Source organism: Lissotriton vulgaris, chromosome 7, assembly GCF_964263255.1.
Source record: "Lissotriton vulgaris chromosome 7, aLisVul1.2, whole genome shotgun sequence".
NCBI classification, from domain to species: domain Eukaryota; kingdom Metazoa; phylum Chordata; class Amphibia; order Caudata; family Salamandridae; genus Lissotriton; species Lissotriton vulgaris.
In genome coordinates, this window is record NC_141695.1 from 343,269,075 (window position 1) to 343,290,099 (window position 21,025).

The 21,025-nt window shown below is 45.6% G+C and overlaps 1 long non-coding RNA gene across 1 annotated transcript; it reads left to right on the plus strand.

Annotated features, from left to right (window-relative positions):
- The first annotated feature begins 1,361 nt into the window (after positions 1-1,361).
- On the plus strand, positions 1,362-7,072 carry LOC147701549 (uncharacterized). Its single transcript, XR_015297472.1, has 3 exons — positions 1,362-1,483; positions 3,307-3,427; positions 6,974-7,072. It is a non-coding gene; the product is annotated as an uncharacterized LOC147701549 (long non-coding RNA).
- The last annotated feature ends 13,953 nt before the right edge of the window (positions 7,073-21,025 follow it).

Consider the following 21,025-nt stretch of genomic DNA (forward strand, 5'->3'; position numbering starts at 1 on the left):
ATGTCTTTATGTTTAATGTAAGGCCCTCCTTACTAGTGGCATTTCAATTCTGATGGAACTGGTGATAGAAGTTGCGAATCCCATCAGAATATGACATCTGCTAAAACACTGCCGGTTTCTTAGCTTTACCCAAAAGATTAGTCTGCAAGTTGAAGTCTTGCATGCATTTAAGAATTACTCTCAAATCGGATCCGTGTTTGGGGAATTGTTGCTAAAGTATTTTTGTTACTGAAGTCCTTTGGAAATGAAATCTTAGCATGGTAAAGAGTTGTTGGCTACCAATAAGGTCTTCAAATAAACATCTGTTAATCAGCACCAAGAGACCCTTGGGTGAACGTGCGCTTTACAAATACACATTATGTTATGTTATTATGAGGGGCCCAGTAAATAGGCTAGATTGTTCCCACCCCCAGAGCTACTGGTACAATTTAACCAGCGCACCCTGAGGTAGTACCTGAGGGTCCACTAAGAAATTCAGAATTAGCAGGGCAATCAGCACTTCCAAATCCGATTTTCCTGGGAAGTCCTCATTTTTTTGGCCGACCTTTCACTTGGAGAATAATCTCTGGGCGAAAGTTAAGAGTTCAGTGGATCTCACAGTTCCGATGGGATTGGTAATTGCTGTTACTGGCCTCAATAGAATTAAGAAGCCACTCATGAGGGTATATGGGTTGGTAAAAGTATTAAATAAGGAAATACATAGGTTAAGGCATTTACACTTCACACACTCAGAAAACCACTGTGAGGGTAAGGAGGGGGCAAACATACCTATATGTAGCGTTTTACTGACGTTAGGACGTCACTAATACTGTTCTCTCTGCTTTTTATTTCAGTGCCAGTGGTAAGTCACCCGAAACTTTCTTTGTGCAGTAAGTAAATGAAGCTCTAAGAGAGCGTATGGAGCTCTTGTATGTGCCTGAGTGTGTGTCTATGTTTGTATGTCCCACCCAGTGCTTAAATTGATCCGGTGGTTTCCGGTGCTCAGCACCAGCAGTTAATGATCAACACTGGTACTATTCATGAGCACCAGTTAAGGACACATTCATTTACAGGGAGATTAAGTGATCTGCCCAGAATTACAGGATGTTGAGCCGACATTGAGACTTAAACCTGGTTCCACAGCTCTGAAGTCGGCAGCTCTGCCATTACGCCATATCCTCTCCCCATTTTCATGGTTAGTAGTTGTTTCTGTATTTGGCGGCACTAAAAGGAGAAATGAGCAAGTGCAAGCTGCCTCCTGATGAAAGCCCTGGCATTTTTGTTTCACAAATTTCCCACTTTCCCACCATTTCTACTGGAAACCCGGACCAATTGCCTCCAAGTCAGCCACTTTTTAAGTCTCGTACTGAACGCGGTGTCATTTTTATATGAAATATTCTTCATTTATTCAAATATCAGTTCACTTCTAATGCTAACAGTGCCCATTTTTTTCCAGACAACCCCGACTCCGAAAACACCAGGACCACCTCCGACAACCACTGTGGTAGGCTTCATGCGCATTATCCATGAAGTTTGAAGAGGGTTCCCGCGGTTGGGCGATGTTGGCAGTGGAGGCGGGGTGGATTTTTGAGGATGCTGTTTTGTGATTAAACATGGGAATTTCTTCTACCATAGTCATGGGCAGAGAGACCATCGACATTCGTCATAAATCTGTTCCCAACTAATATTTGGCTTATGAGTAGCGATTGTTATCAGTTCCTACCCATCATACAAGACTGGTAGATGCGAAGACTTACATGATGGGGAGGGAGGCTAGGCCAACCGTTCAAGGTCAGTTCAAGAGGGTTGTGCTGTAAGTCTGAAAGCAAAAATACTTGGACCAGCCCAAAGCACTTTGTCCCTTGTAGAAGCCACAAAGCAAACTAAAGCCAAGTCGGAAAGTGGAGGAAGTTACACCCACCCTAATGAAAAGGCCTAGACGGGAAAACGTTGCATGTACTTAGGATTTTTCATAAGCATAATCTTAGAAACCTAACCCCAATGTTGTTCATGAACAAGTGGTGCTTCTAATAATAGAACCAACCGGATAGTTCAAGCCCGCTTCTTAATCAGCATCATTTTTTCTGAAGACGACCTAACACATTTAAAAGTAATAATATTTTCATAGTAAAATTAAAAGTATATTCTACAAAAACTCATGAACATTTTAAAAGATCACCCCTTATCAGGTCACCAGACCACTCTGTACCAGGCAGCTGCACAAAGCATAACACAGAGAAACTAAGGGGACAGGCAGCGTCCCACGAGGCTCACACTATTCGCGTGTGGGTGGCTGGTCTCCTCAGTTAGCACCACAGGGTCCCGGGCAATCCGTGGGAGGGTCTCTGGGGCAGAGGCTAACAATAACATCCACCCAGATGTAAAGAAATGAGTGAAGCGGCACAAACCGAAGTGAAGAGTACGTGGTAGGGAGTACGTGACAGGTGGAGGGGAAGAAGACGCCTGGGCGGATAGTAGGCAAAATCATGACCCAGGAATGCAAGGTCTCAACGTGGCCACGCACTGCAGCATGGATTGGGAGAAGGGTCTAGATTATATAGAGAGTAGGCCCATCCAGTCTACTAGATTCTAGACTCGAGAATCTATTAGACTGGATGGGCCTACTCTCTATAGCTGATGCCCATGCACTGGTTCAATATCACAACAAGCCAAATGCACGAGGGAGTCCATTGTCGAGCAAGTCAACTACTTAGTATCCCAGAAGGGCTCATTTTGCATGTAATTCATGTTCGTATAAAGATATTTGATTGCGCTGCACAAATTGATCCTCTTGTGCTCACACTCTTAGCCCTAGGAAGCTCAACATGCGCACTCAGTGTGGGTTCATGTGTGGCCTAGGGCTGATAGATTCAAACATTATGTTAGAAAAGTCCCGTCCTTTCTTGGCCGTGTGACTGTACTCTCCCCACACTGACCTCCACATTGTCCCCAATGGAGCACACTCAGACGCACGTGCATAAGGAGCTTTCACCAACATATGCAGCATATGCCTCTAGCCCCTTGATCCATCACTAAAACTAAAGCGCAGAGAGGTGATTCAGCTCCCATAGTGCTCAACATTCCTCCATGGGCACTAGTAGTTGTTACTAATGTTTTATAAAACCAAAATATAACACATGGGTTCACCAGAGAACTGCGGGTACGCACGGCCAACTTTATTCAGCACTCACTGCTCCTACGGGACAGAAACAGCACAAATGGTCCACACATGTGGATTGCAGCTTCGATAAAACTCTGAATTATGACTCCATAACACACCCCACAAGCGTGGGTTCTTGACTCTGTGCTCTGTCTCCTTCATTGCAGGGCCCATGCCAGGGTGTGATCTGCCGCAGCCCTCCACAGTGTAAGAGGGTTGGTGAAACTGCAATCGAGGACTGGAGCGAAGGCTCAGGGAAGGAAAAATGCTGCCCCGACTACAAGTGTGGTGAGTTTCTTAGCAAATACCTTCAGTTGATTACTATCAAGAGAACTGAATGCCCCGTAGGGGCACGCTGAGGTGTGTGGAGTTCTAGGGGAGACACCTGAAACAGGCATTGGGAGAACACCCCGCCATAGGTTTATCTATTGAACGATCGCTATGTGTATATATATATATATGGAGATTGATAAAGCCTGCGCAGGCGAAACGCGTCTCTCTATCATTGCGGGGTCGTGGGAGACCTGAACAAAATAAATTAGCCTTATACTCACCGACCATGAGTACGTGCCACTTTCTCCTTGGAGTTGGATGGATGACTGGAGGTATATATATATATATATATATATATATATATATATATATATATATATATATATATCCAAAAATTACCGTCTTAAGTCGTTTGGTGACAGAGAGTCGAGGCCCGACTCTCTGTCACCAAACGACTTAAGACGGTAATTTTGGGATTTAATGGGGCAAGGCGAAACCCCGTCGAGGCCCGCCATTAACGAAGAGGCGCAGGCATGGACTTCGTCAGGTTTCTGGAATATATATATATATATACATATATATATATATATATTTATATATATATGTATATATATAAACATATATATATGTTGGAGCAAGTATTTTTCCTGCGTGGGATACTGCTGTGCTCCCCCGCTTTGAGGGTCGGACAGCGCGTATGTCTGGTATCCTGACTTTGTTTTAGACCTAGAGTTATGCTGATCTAAGTGTGTGTTCAGAGCCCTATGCCTGTCTCTGACTATGCAGGCACCTGGACTTTATCTGTGACCTGGGCCTTATCTATTGTCCCTGTCCTGAGTTAAAACGTAAAGTGGTGGTGACGCCATGCCTCGTTTTGAAGAATGATAGAGAAGCCAGAACTTTTTTTTCTGTTATACTAAGAGTGTGTAGCCTATAGGGCAATTTTGAATTTAGGACATTATCCTGCTGTATTTCTCCCCGCAGGGAATCACATAGCGGTTGTTACAACAACCGCATTGTGATTCCGCATACCATTACTCCACAAGTTGGAGCGGAGGGGGCGCTGGAGGTTGGAATAGTATAATTTACTATTCCAACTCCAGTCTGTGCAGACAATAGGGAAGGTGTTGAATTTCAAATCCAACACCTCCCCCTCCCCCCCTCCGCAAGTCGTTGTTCCGACTCGCGGAGTAATGGTATGCGGAATCACAACGCAGTCATTGTAACGACCGCGTTGTGATTCCCTGCAGGGAGAAAGATTTGTGGTAAACGTTGTTTACTGGTCATTTTATACAATGTTCCGTTGTTATGCGTTTGCCTACAACCTGGTGCTGCCATCCAGAGTGTATTGTGACTGCATATGTGTGTGTATGGTTTGTGTGTAGCACATGGGCAGCACTAGTGCTTTATTGTGTAAAGGAGTCTGGGAACTGAATCCAGTGAGATCCATTTTGAATAAGCAGATTGAAGGATGATGACAGCTTCTCAGACAGTGGAAGAATATTGTCCGCGTTCCTTTGGCTAAAGGGTGAAGAGCCAGTATCTGAAGCATCAAGAACGTTCACATGACCCTCTACACCACCAGCTGTAAGAGACTAAAGAATGTGAACCGGGTGTGCTTTTGACTTATGGGAGTATTCGAGACTGCGCCTGAGCCTGATTCATGCTTCTGCACTAATTACTGTTGGGACCAGCCGACTAAAAGTCAGTCAGGATTGGAGTAGCATGGAGGGAATTCAAACCGGTATAACGTCTCAAGGGAGAAACTATCCCCAGGATCACTCGTTTGTATCCTAAATTGAATTGTACAGTCTTTAATACTGCTGCTTGATCGAAAAGAATTTTATATTCTCAAAAAGGCAAGGACTGAGTTGGACACGGAAGTTATTGCTTCTTTGGTTGATTAAGTTATGAACTCAGACACCCCACACTACCTCCTTGCCCTGCCTGTGACTGCTCACCCCGCTACCATGAGAGTGAAGTGTGGAAAGAGTTGTGCTTGCCCCAGATTGTAGAGCCATAGTAGGATGGATCAAAGGCAAACAACCTCAACATTATGGTTGGGGCCCGAAGCCCCTGTTGTGGATCTTCCATGGCCATCTCCTACTGAACGCAACCTTTGTTCATGAACTTCGGAAACAAGCTGCAGGGTGTGGCACGTGGCCAGGCCTTGCGCCCAACCCACTGCAGGTGGCTTTTCCCCGCTGCACATGGCTCACAGATGTGCGCAGTGGGGTTGACCAAAGGGACTGGCTGAAGGCCGAGGGCAGCAGGGGTTGGCCGCAGAACATAGCGCAACCCTCCACAGGCATTTAAATCCTACTGTATCCTTCCTTTCGCTGTGCACAACGGGGAATCCTGTCATATATTTTTTTTAGCTTCAATTTAAAAAAAATTGTGCCCTTTTTCAGAGGCATAAAATAGCCACTGCTATGAACTTGAGTGTTTGTTTGACTTTTTTATCACTATTTTCCACAACGTAGGGGTCTATCATGATGTCGGGCGGATCGCCACCGCCTGCATGACAAAGTCCGCCCGCCATCATAATAGACCCTTAAGTGTCCCAGGCACTTTTCTGGAGTGCCGCACCTCTTATGGTGCCCTCCCTCACCCAATTGCTGTAGAAAGGTTTTTTCACAGTGCGAAATATTACATTTTTACAAAAATGTATATTTTCAAGATGGCATAACATTTTTAAAAATAAACCTTAATCAGCCAGCCACATTTCATTAAAAATGGATTTGACAGGATTCTCTATTTTCAAAATCACAGTTTTAAATGGGACAGATATACAAAAATGTTAACCCTTTAAACCCATAATCTGCAACTTTTTTTTAAAACTCTACATCTCAAAAACTAGTGAATGGGTTTACACCTAAAGAAAGTCTGATTTATGAGTATAGTTCTACTTTCTATACCAAGTTTGATGTAAATGGTTCAGCGCTTTTTTGCTGTAGGTGCAAACCACAATTAGTAGGGGAGCTAAAACGGAAAAACACAGAAATGGACGGGGTGTGTGTGTGAGTGTGTTTGCGCGCGCATGTATCTGTTTCTTTGCATATGGTTGATCGTATCTTTTCGAATTATGTTCATCTGAAGCCACCTGAATTCGTCTTTCTTGCCCAAAGAGAGAATGTCTTCGAATTTTTTTTATTCACCTCCGAGGAAAATTATATAAAACATTTGTATAACTGAAATAGTCGTTTTCGTACTGTGAATCAATTCACAAAATATTTGAAGGAATTTTAGAAGTAGTGTCACAGCCTGAACAGGATAAACATGCCACGCAGGAGTAAGGGCGGCACACAACAGTGAGCCCTGACTGCCTCTGCACACAAGAAAGCAATTGTAACCCATTACTGACCATCAGTGCATAAATGAGAACGGTCACAGCCCAACAGAGAGCACTAACCACCCTTGCAGAGGGTACACCAGACACAGCCTGTACTTAGCACCCAGCACCTCCTAAATTATTGAATACAGCGCGCGGTGTGCCAAGCACCCTGGATTTGAGTTGCACTCATTTCTTAATGCATTTATTTTTGTATGTCCATCCATCAGAGTGCCATCAGGATTGCTCCCCTCCGCAGTGTCCCGCTGGATATACCTTGAGATCGTTTTCCAACGAGGAAGAATACTGCTGCCCTCAGTACACCTGTGGTGAGTAGTAAGATGAGAGTGCTTAGAGTGAACGACAGAGAGTGGGTTGATGAGGGCACCGCACTAAGCTCACTCAAGGGGCAAAGGAGGTCAGCTCTGACACAAGGCCTGCTCTGGGGACTGGAGCAAAGACGGCCTAAAAGGATGGAAGCCACTGACGTACAGAACCAAGGGTAGTGCGGAGGGCACCCGCGCCTGCTTCAGAGTCATCCTATTCTTTACCTGATAGTGAACAACTAGCATTGGAAGGCTGATCATTTATTTCTTTAATCCATTAAATCCCCCACTCATGAGGCACATAGATTACCCTGGTCGACAATGTGGGTTTTTTCACGCCTACTACTTAGTGGGGATTGGCTCTGTTCTCTACTGACTCCTGCCAAGCCTCTGATCAAGTGACGCCACACCTCCCCTATCACGCCTTGATTTGGGACATTTTTATTTGCCCTTTGTTGGTACTTTTTCTTATTGTACTCTAGAATTTATGTAGCATACAATACCCATGACGAGGCCAGAAAGTGTTCTGATTTGCATCGGGTTCCTGGTGCTCTTAGTTGGGGTCATTCACCGCTGCAGGTTTTTCTAAGGGGATAGGTCTCGAGCACTCTCCATGTTCTCTACATTTTGGGTGGGACCCAGAAGAAAGCCCACCCTCCATTACTCACAACAGAGGTCCAGCTGCCCCTTGCCAGCTCACTCTCAGACCTACCATGTTCTCAGACTGTGTACAGAAGGGGCGGAGGGGGCACAATAGACTAATATTCTGTAGGTTAGCATTGTGTCAGATGTAACTTCTACAACTAAACCAGAACACGTTTCATGCAACAGGGGATAAAAGCATGAAAACCCTGTATGGGCTGGCCTTGATTGCCTGATTTTGATGGAAGATTGGCGGCAGTAAGGTGTTGAGTCTGTAGACCTTGAGGGAGGGCTCCGTGTAGCAGGAACCAACATTTTGTCATGAAGTCTGAGCGAGAAACCATTGTAGGGAACCAGCTTTGGGCTGTCTTCGGGGAGCCTGACGGTGAACCCAAGAAAGTTATCATTTAGGACACTTATCACTGTACAGATTTGTTGATCTTGTTGCATGTTTTTATTATTAAAAAGAATAGCACACTAACACTGCTGTCACTGCTTTTCATTTCAGAACCGCCGGTAAGTTGCCTGTCACTTTCGTCATGCAGTAAGTAGCGCTCTGAAAATTGGGGGCCTTTGTTAAGTACTGTTTTTCGCAGACAAGCCATTCTCCGAAGTTATAACGCCTCTGATGGCCACTGGGGTACTTCCCGTAACTGGCAGGAGGGCAATGGGACACAGGTGCCAAGAAGACTTCCGAGGCCCATGTGGGTTTGTCGGGGCACACAGTTTTTGGATATCTTTAGTTTGTTCCAAACTGATAATCAAACAGTCAATATACATAATTTCACAAAAGTTTGCTGTTACCAATATCTCGTTATTTCTGGTTGTGAGCCATCCTCAAGACTAGAAAAAGTAAGTCTGAAGCAAATAGCTCAGTATATACATACTTTAAAGGCATCTAAAGCTTTTAAATTGATAGTAGGGGTGGGGACTCGACAAATCTGCATAGGTAGGCTAATGATCAGAGAGATGGATACACAAGTCTATGGAGAAAGATTCCTTTAGAATCGATAATGGCCTGCAATCAAAAAGTGTATTAGTATTGCTAGGGCGATTTAGGCAAGTGCCAGGTGGGAACCCCCCCAGCCATACCTGCCAGTATCCTGAGCGACCTCCTGATTCTAAGTAATTTTACAGAGGGGCCAGAAGAAATTCTTCTTTAATTTAGACATTATATCATACAGGTTTAGCTCCAAAACGCACATCACATATTTAGAGTGAACATTTTAATTTTAGCAGGGGTAGCTCAAATACGAGGGGCTCTACATAGAACACTATGGTATGTGGGGTCAGATTGAGGCCACACCACACAAAGCATGGAATGATAAGAGGGCAAGGGGTGAAAAAGTGTAATTGAAATGGTACTAAACAATGTGATTTTGCTGTTGATTTACCTATTCACAATACATACTCTCACATGAAATTACACAGTGATTTGATAATCCTCATGGGTGGGATAAAATTTACAGGAGAAACATGTTTGCAAGATGAACGTGCCCAGGGCATGGAAACAGGCCAAGGTGATACCCCTGCTCAAAAAACCCTCTCTGGATCCGGCCAAACAGAAAAACTACCGCCCTAATTCCTTGCTCCCCTGGGCGGCAAAGATCACAGAGGCATATGTCAACTCCATCCTGTCGGACTTCCTGACCTAGAATAACATGCTGGACCCCTCCCAGAATGGCTTTCGACCAGGTCACAGCACGAAGCCTGCTCTCCTGGCTGTGACAGAACATCTCTGGTCTGCACTGAACGCTGGACGAACATCTGCACTGATTCAAGTCAAGTCAAGTCAAGTCATAAAATTTGTATAGCGCACTACATACCCAGAGGGTTTCAAGGCGCTTAGGAAGGGGAGGAGGATTATTTGTCAAATATCCACGTTTTAAGCTGCTTTCTGAACGCTAGGTGGTTCTGGGTGAGGCGAAGGTAAGCGGGGAGTGAGTTCCATGTTTTAGCAGCCAGGTATGAAAAGGATCTGCCTCCCATGGTGGTCTTGTTGATGCAAGGTACAGTGGCGAAGGCTTGGCTGGAAGAGCGTAGTTGGCGGGAGGGGGTGTAGAAGGACAGTCGAGAGTTGAGGCAATCTGGTCCGATGTCGTAGAGTGATTTGTGTGCGTGGGTAAGCAGTCGGAAAGTGATCCTCTTATTGACGGGTAGCCAGTGGAGGTCTTTAAGGTGACCGGAGATGTGTTCGTTGCGTGGGATGTCTAATATGAGCCTGGCTGAGGCGTTTTGGATTCGTTGGAGTTTCTTCTGGAGTTTAGCGGTGGTACCTGCGTAGAGGGTGTTTCCGTAGTCCAGTCGGCTCGTGACCAGAGCGTGGGTGACTGTTTTCCTTGTTTCGGAGGGGATCCAGCGAAATGTTTTTCTGAGCATGCGAAGAATGTTGAAGCAGGAAGAGGATACGGCGTTGACTTGTCTGTTCATTGAGAGTGAAGAGTCCAGGATGACGCCAAGGTTCCGTGCGTGGTCTGTCGGAATGGGTGCTTTTCCGAGGGCTTCCGGCCACCAGGAGTCGTCCCAAGCAGAGGGGGATGTGCCTAAGATGAGGACTTCTGTTTTATCTGAGTTCAGTTTCAGACGGCTTTGTTTCATCCATTCAGCGACTTCTTTCATTCCTTCGTGTAGGTTAGTTTTGGCGGTGCTAGGGTCCTTGGTGAGAGAAAGGATCAGTTGAGTGTCGTCCGCGTAAGAGATGATGTTGAGGTTGTGTTGGCGGGCGATGGCCGCGAGGGGGCTCATGTATACGTTGAAGAGGGTGGGGCTGAGTGATGATCCTTGAGGCACGCCGCAGATGACTTCAGAGGCCTCGGACTTGAATGGAGGAAGGCGGACTCTCTGGGTTCTTCCGGTGAGGAACGAGGTGATCCATTCAAGTGCTTTTCCTTGGATTCCGATGTTATTGAGGCGTTGTAGAAGGGTGCTGTGGCAGACTGTGTCGAATGCTGCAGAGAGGTCGAGGAGGATGAGGGCGACTGTGTCTCCATTGTCCAGTAGAGTTCGAATGTCGTCTGTTGCTGCGATGAGGGCGGTTTCAGTGCTGTGTTTAGCTCGGAAGCCAGATTGTGAGGGGTCGAGTGATTTGTTGGCTTCGAGGAAGGCGGCGAGCTGGTTGTTGACGGCTTTCTCGATGACTTTGGCCGGGAATGGGAGAAGCGAGATGGGGCGGTAATTTTTGAGTTCGGTGGGGTCCGCTGTGGGTTTTTTCAGAAGGGCGGTGAGTTCAGCGTGTTTCCAGTCTTCTGGGAAGGTCGCGGATATCAAGGAGCAGTTGATGACGTCTCGGAGGTGCGGTGCTATGACGGAGTCTGCTTTGTTGAAGATGTGGTGAGGGCATGGGTCTGTGGGGGATCCAGAGTGGATGGAATTCATCAGGCGGATGGTTTCCTCAGTGGAGATTGGGTTCCAGGCGTTAAGGGTGTTTACGGGGGGAAGATGGTCAACAGATGGTGGGGTGGGTTGGTTTCCGGGTTGGTTGTCAAAGCTGTTGTGGATGTCTGCAATCTTGTTGTGGAAGAAGGAGGCTAGGGAGTCGCAGAGGGTTTGAGAGGGGGTGATGTCGTTGGAGTTGGCCGAGGGGTTGGAAAATTCCTTGACGATGTTGAAAAGTTCCTTGCTGTTGTGGGCGTTGTTGTCAAGTCGATCCTTGAATGCTGTTTTCTTGGCTTTTCGGATCAGTTGGTGGTGAGTGCGGGTGGCGCTTTTGAAGGCGTCCTTGGTGCTGGTGGATGGGTCTTTTTTCCAGGCTTTTTCAAGGGAGCGGCAGAGTTTCTTGGATTTCTTAAGATCATCGTTGAACCATGAGGCCTTCTTGCTGCCAGGTTTGCTTTGACGTTTTTTCAGTGGTGCTAAGGTGTCAGCGGTGTTGGATAGCCATAGGGTGAGGTTGGCTGCGGCTTCGTTGGCGTTAGAAGAGAGGGCTGGGGAGTTTCGAAGGAGCGATGCGGAGATTTGGTCCGTGGTGATTTTCTTCCAGTTTCTTTGCAGGGTAGGTTGGGGGTGGTTGATGGGTTTCGGCTTGTTGTAGGTGAAGTGAACGCAGCTGTGGTCGGTCCATAGGAGGTCCGTAGTGTGGCTGAAGGAGACATGATTGCTGGAAGTGAAGATGGGGTCGAGTGTGTGACCTGCGATGTGGGTTGGGGAAGTGACTAGTTGTTTAAGTCCAAGGTTGGCGAGGTTGTCCACGAGGGTGGCGGTGTTGTGGTCGTTTATCTTTTCAAGGTGAAAGTTGAAGTCTCCTAGAAGAATATAGTCTTTGGAGGGGAGCGCGTGTGGAGAGATGAAGTCCGTGATGTCTTCACTGAATTCAGTGCCGCGTTTGACACAGTGTCCCATGCCATTCTGCTGCAACGCCTGGAGGAGGCTGGAATTACTAATTTGGCCTTTGAGTGGCTTACCTCTTTCCTTCGTGAGAGGTCGTTTGTGGTTACAGTCCCTCCTTATGCCTCGGGCGAACACCCCATCAAACAAGGCGGCACCACAGGATTCCTCTGTCCCCTATTATATAATCTCTACGTCTAACCCCTGGCCGCAGTAGATAGTAGTAGAGGACTGACCATGGTCTACTACACCGACGATACACAGTTGGTGGTGGCGCTCTCGACTGACGCCGAGCGGGACGCCCTCAAGTTTCAGGGCGATCTGGCAGGAGTCGCCAAGTGGATGACCACCAACTGCCTCCAGCTGAATGCCATCTGTAGCTGTACATGGGGTTGCAGTGTCACTTGTTCTTGCCCAAGGTCTTCCTCCAGATTTATCACACATTGTGGTCAGCCAAGCCAACTACTTCCCACAATGCAGACTGGTAAACCAAACCTAAAAAGGGGCAAAGCGGACAAATTTTTCCAAGGTGATCATTATACATAATCTGAAAAGAGAATGATGTACACTGACAATGCACTACACAGGACATCAGTCGAAACACAGTAACGTACGTAGTCAAGTCAAGTCAAAGAATTTATATAGCGCACTACATACCCAGAGGGTCTCAAGGCGCTTAGGGAGGGGAGGAGGATTACTTGTCAAATATCCACGTTTTAAGTTGCTTTCTGAATGCTAGGTGGTTCTGGGTAAGGCGAAGGCAAGTGGGGAGTGAGTTCCATGTTTTAGCAGCCAGGTATGAGAAGGATCTGCCTCCCATGGTGGTCTTGTTGATGCGAGGTACAGTGGCTAGGGCTTGGCTGGAAGAACGTAGTTGGCGGGGGGGGGGTGTAGAAGGACAGTCGTGAGTTGAGGCATTCTGGTCCGATGTCGTAGAGTGATTTGTGTGCGTGGGTTAGCAGTCGGAAAGTGATCCTCTTATTGACGGGTAGCCAGTGGAGGTCTTTCAGGTGACCAGAGATGTGTTCGTTGCGCGGGATGTCTAATATGATCCTGGCTGAGGCGTTTTGGATTCGTTGGAGTTTCTTCTGGAGTTTAGCGATAGTACCTGCGTAGAGGGTGTTTATGAGTAATACTATGAGTATTTACCACACCACAGATGTGGTCTGGATTCCAGCAAACCTAAGTTTAGCTCGCCTAGCCCATTATCCTATCTGTTTTAACCCCTCGTTATGTCTTCCTAATCCAACTTTCTGGAGATGGACTGATATTTTCAAAGGTGGTACCTTTATCACAACTCATAAAGAGCAATCTCTGAAGGGATTGTACAAACGCTGTGGAAACTGTCCTATATATAACAATCTAAATATATAATATTCCATGATGTCTTCTCGTTGCTGGCTTAATTGGACAGCGAAGTGCAGTCACAGAAATACACCAACTGAATCCTATTTCCAACACGAAGTTGTCCCCTTGGTACATCAGGTATTTAAAACCATGGTAAAACAGGAGGATGCCTTGCTAGAGGCAAATGCGTTGCCTCCAGAATGGGTGAATGAAGACCATTGCTAGCTGAGGAGCCCTGTAAAGAAACTCACAAACAAGGCGAGGCTAAGGACACGTCCCTCTTTCATGCTAAAGGTTCTGCAATTTACTTCTAGATCAAGAGATTTGCCCATCCAGGTCTCACTCAGACATGACAAACAGTCAAAGAGACTGTTCTTCACATATGGCAGCCCGGATCTAAGTAGGGAAGTCTCCAGGGTGTTCTGAGGTCAATGAGGGGCATATTAGCAAGGGCGATATCGCCGTTTTAGCAGGACTTTTTCCCACTAAAGCAGCAATATTTTTATCGCCCTATTAGCAAGTTGTCGCTAACAGCAGTTAGCGACAGCTTATAGGTGATAGCTACAGGTTTGGGGCCCGCTTTCCATGTCAACGATATTTATCGCTAATGACATGCAATGAAAGTAGTCGCTAACACAGCTATTGCCTATTAGAAAGGCAGGCGAAGCGATAAAAAATCACGCTAAGCGCGAATATTGCCAGAACCTAACGCCTGCTCAGACCTCGACTTAACCTGTATATCCAATGGGAGGTGGATATTCAGGGTAAGTCCCCATTAGCAATAATGCCTGAATATCGCTGGATTTCCAGCAATATAAGGACTCCCAATACACTTGTCAATCAGAGTAATATTTCAAGCAGCTGTTAGGGGTATGCCCCATAGTGTGTTTGAGGCATATGCTATGAATATGAGCTGAATTGCAGGGGCCCAGCTTCTGATGGTATTTAACAAATATGTCTTAGTAGGATTACTCGAGGTATCATAACTGTCTCCAACAGGCACGGCCCGTGCCGGGCGTTATACTGGGGAGGTGATGTCAGGCAGGGGAGGGTCAGGGTGGGGGGTTGTAAAATGTGGGATATGGACCATTAGAGGTAAGTACCGAAAAAAAACAAAAAAACGAATTTCGTTGCCCACACTGCATCGCCAAATGTGATGCAGCGTGGGCAACGAAATTAGTTTTTATTTTTTTTTGGTACTTACCTCTCCTGCCTGACGTCACCCCCCCAGTATAACGCCCGGCACGGGCCGTGCCTGGTCTCCAATAGAATTTCTTATGCTTTGGAATCTCCACATGAGTCTGAATGAAATGACTGGGACATAAGAGGAAGTACAAATTACAAACCCAAGTAGGTGGTGTATTCTTAGTCCTTGGGCCCCCTCATTCCTACACCCTGCCTGCCATCCTCTCTGCTCCGGGTCTATATGCACAAGTTCAAGAGCCAGTGAAGGCCCGGGGGGAGTGCAGAGGTATCTCTTCAATGAAGATGTGGCCCGAAAAGCCTGCCAATCCCTCTTTTGTAATGTTAAGGCACATGTGCAGAACCACTGCTCTTGCTTTGAGGCAGCCACACCCAAATCTTGCTAGAGCATCCTGGATACCACACATACTCTTCTTTATTAAAGAAGATGCAACTTCAAAACGTTAAAAACACACACACACATCCTGCACATCCTGCGAGGGGAGAACTTATTATCAGAATGATATATTACGCCCTCCCCAAAGTTTGTGCTTGCCCGCCAACGAGTATTCAGTTTTAAGAAAAATTAACACTTCATTAGGATTGTTTTCAACCAACTTGATATCAGGATTTGGACTGATTCAGAATCATTCTTAAAGCAGAGGGGATCACATAACTAAGGCCAGTGTATTGGGAGATAGGGGTAGCGCACTTAGTTCAGGTAGTAGGAGCTTCCACTCCAAACATTTAGACAATTCTAGTTATTGTGATAAAACAAGGAACCAGGATGGGTATGCAGTTTCAGAGTAGGCAGTAGACAAGGAAAGATTGAGCGGTACTGTGTTCTCCATTTTATATTACATTTCACACCAAAGCAGATTTAAAGGATACCACCAATCCCATGAGCTACAGCGGGGTGGCAAAAAGGGTATACAGCCCAATTTCCATAGTCGTTTCTACAGACTTTAGTTAGTTAGCCTATGAGTCCCACGCAGCTGTATGCTACAGAGCTGTTTCTAGTCAGGGTTGTTTCAAGTGTCAGAGAGTGGCGTTTAAACAGACCCGGTAACCTAAAGGAATATGATGAACGTGGAAAGATGGCACGTCTTTTTTAAAAATATTGAGACAGAGATATAGTTTTACAAAAAACACATGAGCTGGGAATAAAGGCTAACATTGCTAACATAACTTACCAATGATAACCTAAAATCTTTTATTCTTGGCTTTCGTAGTGTTTCAATGTAAAATGTGATGACCCTCCGAAATGCAACAAGATAGGTGAAACTGCAAAAGAAGTGGAAGGTTCTGGGCAAGATGACCAATGTTGTGCTGAATACAAATGTGGTAAGTTGCTGAATGGAACATGGAGTCTGAGACCTGATGATTTCTGATGTACAAGATATGTAAGGCTTGGGTTCAAGATATCAGAAATAGTGAATATTTACTACCAGAACCAAAATGCTCACCTACTAGAAAAAGGGAGATGAAATCTAAGTATGCTAAAAAGGGAATAGATGTTTGAATACAGCTTTTAGACCTCAGTGCCTCAGAGACTATCAGTCCAATCACTTTCTGTCTAACCCAAAGCTCCCTCAGCTAAGAGCCCTTCAGTCCATCTGTCACTATCTCATCTCTCTTGAAATAGTCAGTTCATCTCCTATTGTGGCGTCTCTTAAGACAGTCTATATCTAACCCCATGGATCACAGGCCTACTGATATCCCTCACACTCTCTCCCCAATAAATCCATCTGGCCCCTCCATCGCTTTATCAGCTGTTAGAAGGTATTATATCAGCATTTAGTCTCTTTGGGTTCCATCAGCCAACCTTTCACTTCCCAGCTCACAATATATACCACCTCTGATCTTAACAAAGTTTTGGGATCTTTCAAATCTAATGGAGAAATTATGCATGTGGTGTTCAAAGCTACACAAAAAAAGCCACTTAATGAAATCTCTGGCTCCTGCGTTAAAAAGTCTCAGATTATTGTGTCATTTAACGCAGCCCAAGTCCCAATTGTAGGATTTTCCCAGGGACTCTACTCTGTCCATGCTATTCAGAATTTCCCATTCTTCTAAAAGTTAGAGTAATTCAGCCCCCTTATCGGCTGGGTCTACTTTTCTCTTGAAGAACATCATGTAGGCATTATAGCCCACTGCTGTGGGCAATAACAGTTGTTAAAGGCTCCAACCCCAAATTAGAGGTCGAAGCACTAAGGGAGGGTCTAGAATTAGAGTGAGGGAGGCCAAAGGGTAATAAAGCTGGGAGAACATGCCATCCACTGAGGGTCGAAAGTTCTAAATCAGTGGTTGGTTCTTAACCCGTAGTTCAGAAATCCCTGGGGTCCGCAAAGCTTTCTCAAGCGGTCCACGACTACTTAGAAAATCAAACTTTTAGCAGATTAATAACATGTATATAAAGAAGCAAAATGTAGTACTGAAAAATGTATAGCATTCTGTAAATGTAAAGGAATGTGAAATCGGAGGTATAAATCGAATTGGTGTCCTCATATTCATTTTTGGAAAAGTGTAAATGCATCAAACAGAATACAGAGAAATGCATCAAACAGAATGCAGTATGGATGATGGGAGACCTCAACTGAATTTAGAAAATCCCAATTTTCCTTTTTAAATGACCATTTTTATGTTTTTATTTGCTTTTGAATTAACTAAAGTACTTATTTGTTTGATGAATTCTTGTTTCTGTATTTTTGTTTAGTGTTTTGAAGTTAAAATAATCTAAATTGCTGAAGAATGGGTCGCTAGCTTCCAGTAATGACTCAGCAGGTCCCCGAATTCCAATACCGATACAGTTGGGGTCCCTGCATTCCAGTTAGGATTAACTAGGGTCCACAGAAGTTAAAAGGTTAAGAACCACAGTTCTAAATTGAAAAGGGAGAGAAACATAAAGACAAGCATTGGAATGTCGAAGCAGAAGGTCGGCACCAGCCATTATTGGTCCTGAGCCACTCCTTTGCCTTTAATGGAGCTCTTAACATTCCCAATGTTCCAGCAAACATACACTGTCACTGTCATGAACGTAGGAATTCAGTCACAGTCTGACACTAAGTACTGACTTCCCTTTCTTTCCCTGCCTTCACAATAATGCAGAACCTTAGCCATCTTGAAGCCAATAGCCCTGAGCAGCCAATAGTCCTGCCAGAGATAGAGCAAAGCCCTATAAGGCGAAACACAAACTACCCTTGATCTCAGGGTGTCGATTACAGATAGGCCAGCATACTACTGCAATGTGGCAGCACGGCTAGTGTTCTGGGACAACCTATTTTTTTATCACCACCTGAGCTATCTCTACTGCACCTCGCTCCCCTAGGCGTAGGCTGGTACTAGCAGTTTCCACCCTTACTTTCTTTTTTTTTCTTTTTTCTCATCAGAATGTCATGCTTGTGCTTCTGCACCGGAATGTCCTGCCGGATTCCACTTGAAAAGGTCCTTCGACCCCCATACAGAGTGCTGTCCTCAGTTTGCCTGCGGTAAGTACTGCCACAAGCATCACAACCACACTATGGGAAGAGATGGACCGGGGGCGGGGTATGGTAGTTTGACATGACCTCCTGGCCATTCAGTTGCCAACAGTTCATGCAGCACAGGCACGGTCTGATACCAGACTACCCTTGTCAGAATATCATCGGTGTTAAATATCGTTTACAAAAATATCATGGGAAGATATTTTTATAAATGATACCCAGGGCACAATATTTGTGTTAGACGCTATTTGCATTAAATAGCATATTTTAAGTCAACCGTAGATTTAAAGGCCCAGTTACACCAACGGATGGACGAGAATCAGAAACTGAAAAAAGCAATCAGTAAGTTTTAAAGAATGTTAATACGTGTCTACAAGCCCCTAAATAGGGTAAAAGGGGACACAAAAGCACAGGTGACAGATCTAAAGTGGCACTCTCAGAGGGGCAGATTTATGATGCCCTTGCGCCGCAATTGCGTCACTTTATTTAACGCAACTGCGGCACAAACAATGCGCCCTATTTACAACGTGACGCATGTAGGTGATGAGTCACGTTGTGAAGCCCTGCGCCATAAGGAGGCGTTCCTTCGCGGGGGCGGGAGGGGGGGGGGCGTTCCTGCGCAGAAATCTATGAGATTTCACTCAGTCACTTTCAGGCCAATGCTGCGTCAAAACCCTGCGCCTGCTTGAAGCAGGCGTAGGTCTTGATGCAGCATTGGGGAGATGGGGCACCCCCGAGCCTTGCTTTGAGCTGCGTCGCGCTCGCGACGCAACTCCAGCAATGCGCCACATTTCCGGCACAGATGCGTCATGCATCTGTGCCGTTTTTGCACCATGGTGCGCCGCATTATAAATGAGGCGCACCATGGGTGGGGGAGCTGTGGCGCACGTTAACTGGCGCATCCCTGGGGATGCGCCAGTTAACATAAATCTGCCCCAGAGTATCAAAAGGAGCATGCCATTGCTTGATTTGTAATAAAATGAGTGCCGGTGCCCAAAGCTCTGCTCAGAAACTCGTGGCCCATGCTTTTAAATGTGGGCGCACCTAATGCCAGGGCAGCATAGTCTTGAATTGCCTCAGGCCTCTTCCATCCATTAAACAGCACTCCTTCTCCATTTGTCTCACTGGTACAGGTTCCATCTTTCACCCTTTGCAATGGATTTTCCATCTTTCTCTTCCTACTTCTTTCCCCTTTGTGTGTTTTTCCTTCTATTACTCGTGGTCAGTGTCTGATGGGAAAATATAAGTACCAACCCCCAAAAATGAGTGCTGGTGTGCTCCACCGGCAAACACTGGCTCAAATTAAGCTCTGGTAACAGCCCCTAGCTTAGACCCTGCTACTATAGGAGCTCTAAAGACCCAGCCTGGGATCTTTGGAGATGTCAAAATGAAGGGCTTTGGGCAAGGCTAACGCACACAGACGCACATATGCATACATGCACACAACAAAGTCCATGATACCCATTGTCGGTCCTCTCTGGGTATCTTAACCACTGCCGCTGTAACTGCAATGACTACAGAGCGTGGCCTTTCTGGACCTCTTCTCGTAATATTTGCTGAGGAGCCCAGACTCCAGTGTCAGCTGCTACATCACTGTTTCTGCCTCCACGGGCAGTTACTATTTTTGCAGAGCTTGGCAACTCTGATTCTCACTGTGTTTCTTTGGGCACAGATCAGAGTCGTCCTTCTGTATTCTAGCTGCAGGCCTTGACATCACCACCTCTTTATGTCGGTTTTGTGGCCGAGCGTGGCTTCTCTACGTGTCTCTTCCGATATTCTGGTTGCAGAGTTTGGTCTCACTGCTTCTTTATGTTGAGTTTTCAGTAGATATGTGCTTCTCCAGGTACTTCCTTTGTAACTCTGGCTGCAGGCTTTAGCCATTTGTTACCCTGGGTGCATAAGGCAGAGCTTTGCCTGGAAGTTCGTTGTTATTGGGTTTTCGGCAGACTGTGGCTCCTTCAGGTTACTGTCTTTGGCTATCCTTGCTTTCCTAGATAGTTCCCTTGTTAAAAGTCCTAAGTCATTTGCCCTTCTGTGTCGCCCCAATGTACGCTTTCCATACTACTCTGAGCACTCTCTTAAACTGTCATGCTTTACTCATAGAATTTGGAGAGGGTGTGGATATCAAGTGATCAACCAACTAATTGTATTTAATAATAACATTGTTTATGTAGCAGTCACTGCCACAGCTTACTACTTGAAAGTCCAGTAAATACCAGGTCTTATTAGCCAACCAAAATCCTGTAATCTTCCTCTGAGCTTTCAACATGCTGTACGAGACTGGCCAAAGAATGTTTTGCTGATCCCTTTAGTTAGCTAACCATAAGCAAAACTCTACGTGTGTGTTTTGTTAATTGTATGTATTTGTATTTCTGTTATTAGTGTGTGTTGCAACCATTGAGATCATAATAAATGCCTAAGTAATTACAGATTGTTAGAGCACGAAGCACGAAGTAAACATGTTGGGAAAAAGGAGGGAAAAGTTGAAAATATATAATGTAAGAGTCTTTACATACAGTGCAAATGTGATGGTGGTGGTGCTAAGCGCTGTGGGCACTGCAGTCTATGGGGATATGCAAGAATTATGGGGTATTTCTTAAGGGGGGTTGTAGGTATGGAGTGAGGCTGGTAACTGATGTCTTTGGGGTGAACATTCAAGAGGAAAGACAAGAATCTAGATGGGGTGTATGGGAGTGAAGGGGTAGTTGCATGGATTTAGCTTTACGAATGGAAGGATTCTTCGGAATGTAGGGAAGATGGATTGAGCTAGATGAAGGGGGCTGAGGTTCTGGGCTGATTTGGATACCAAGGTAGTAGGTTTGGGGCGGTTTTTGGTTACTTAGAGCCTTTCAGCAAGTTGTCAAAAGGATGATGTGGGGACATCTAGGGAAGTTAAACAGAGCATGGGTTAAAAGAGAGGCATCAAGCCAAGGAGGCAGTTCGGGCAAGAAAGGTGGAACGAGTATATGACATAACTGTG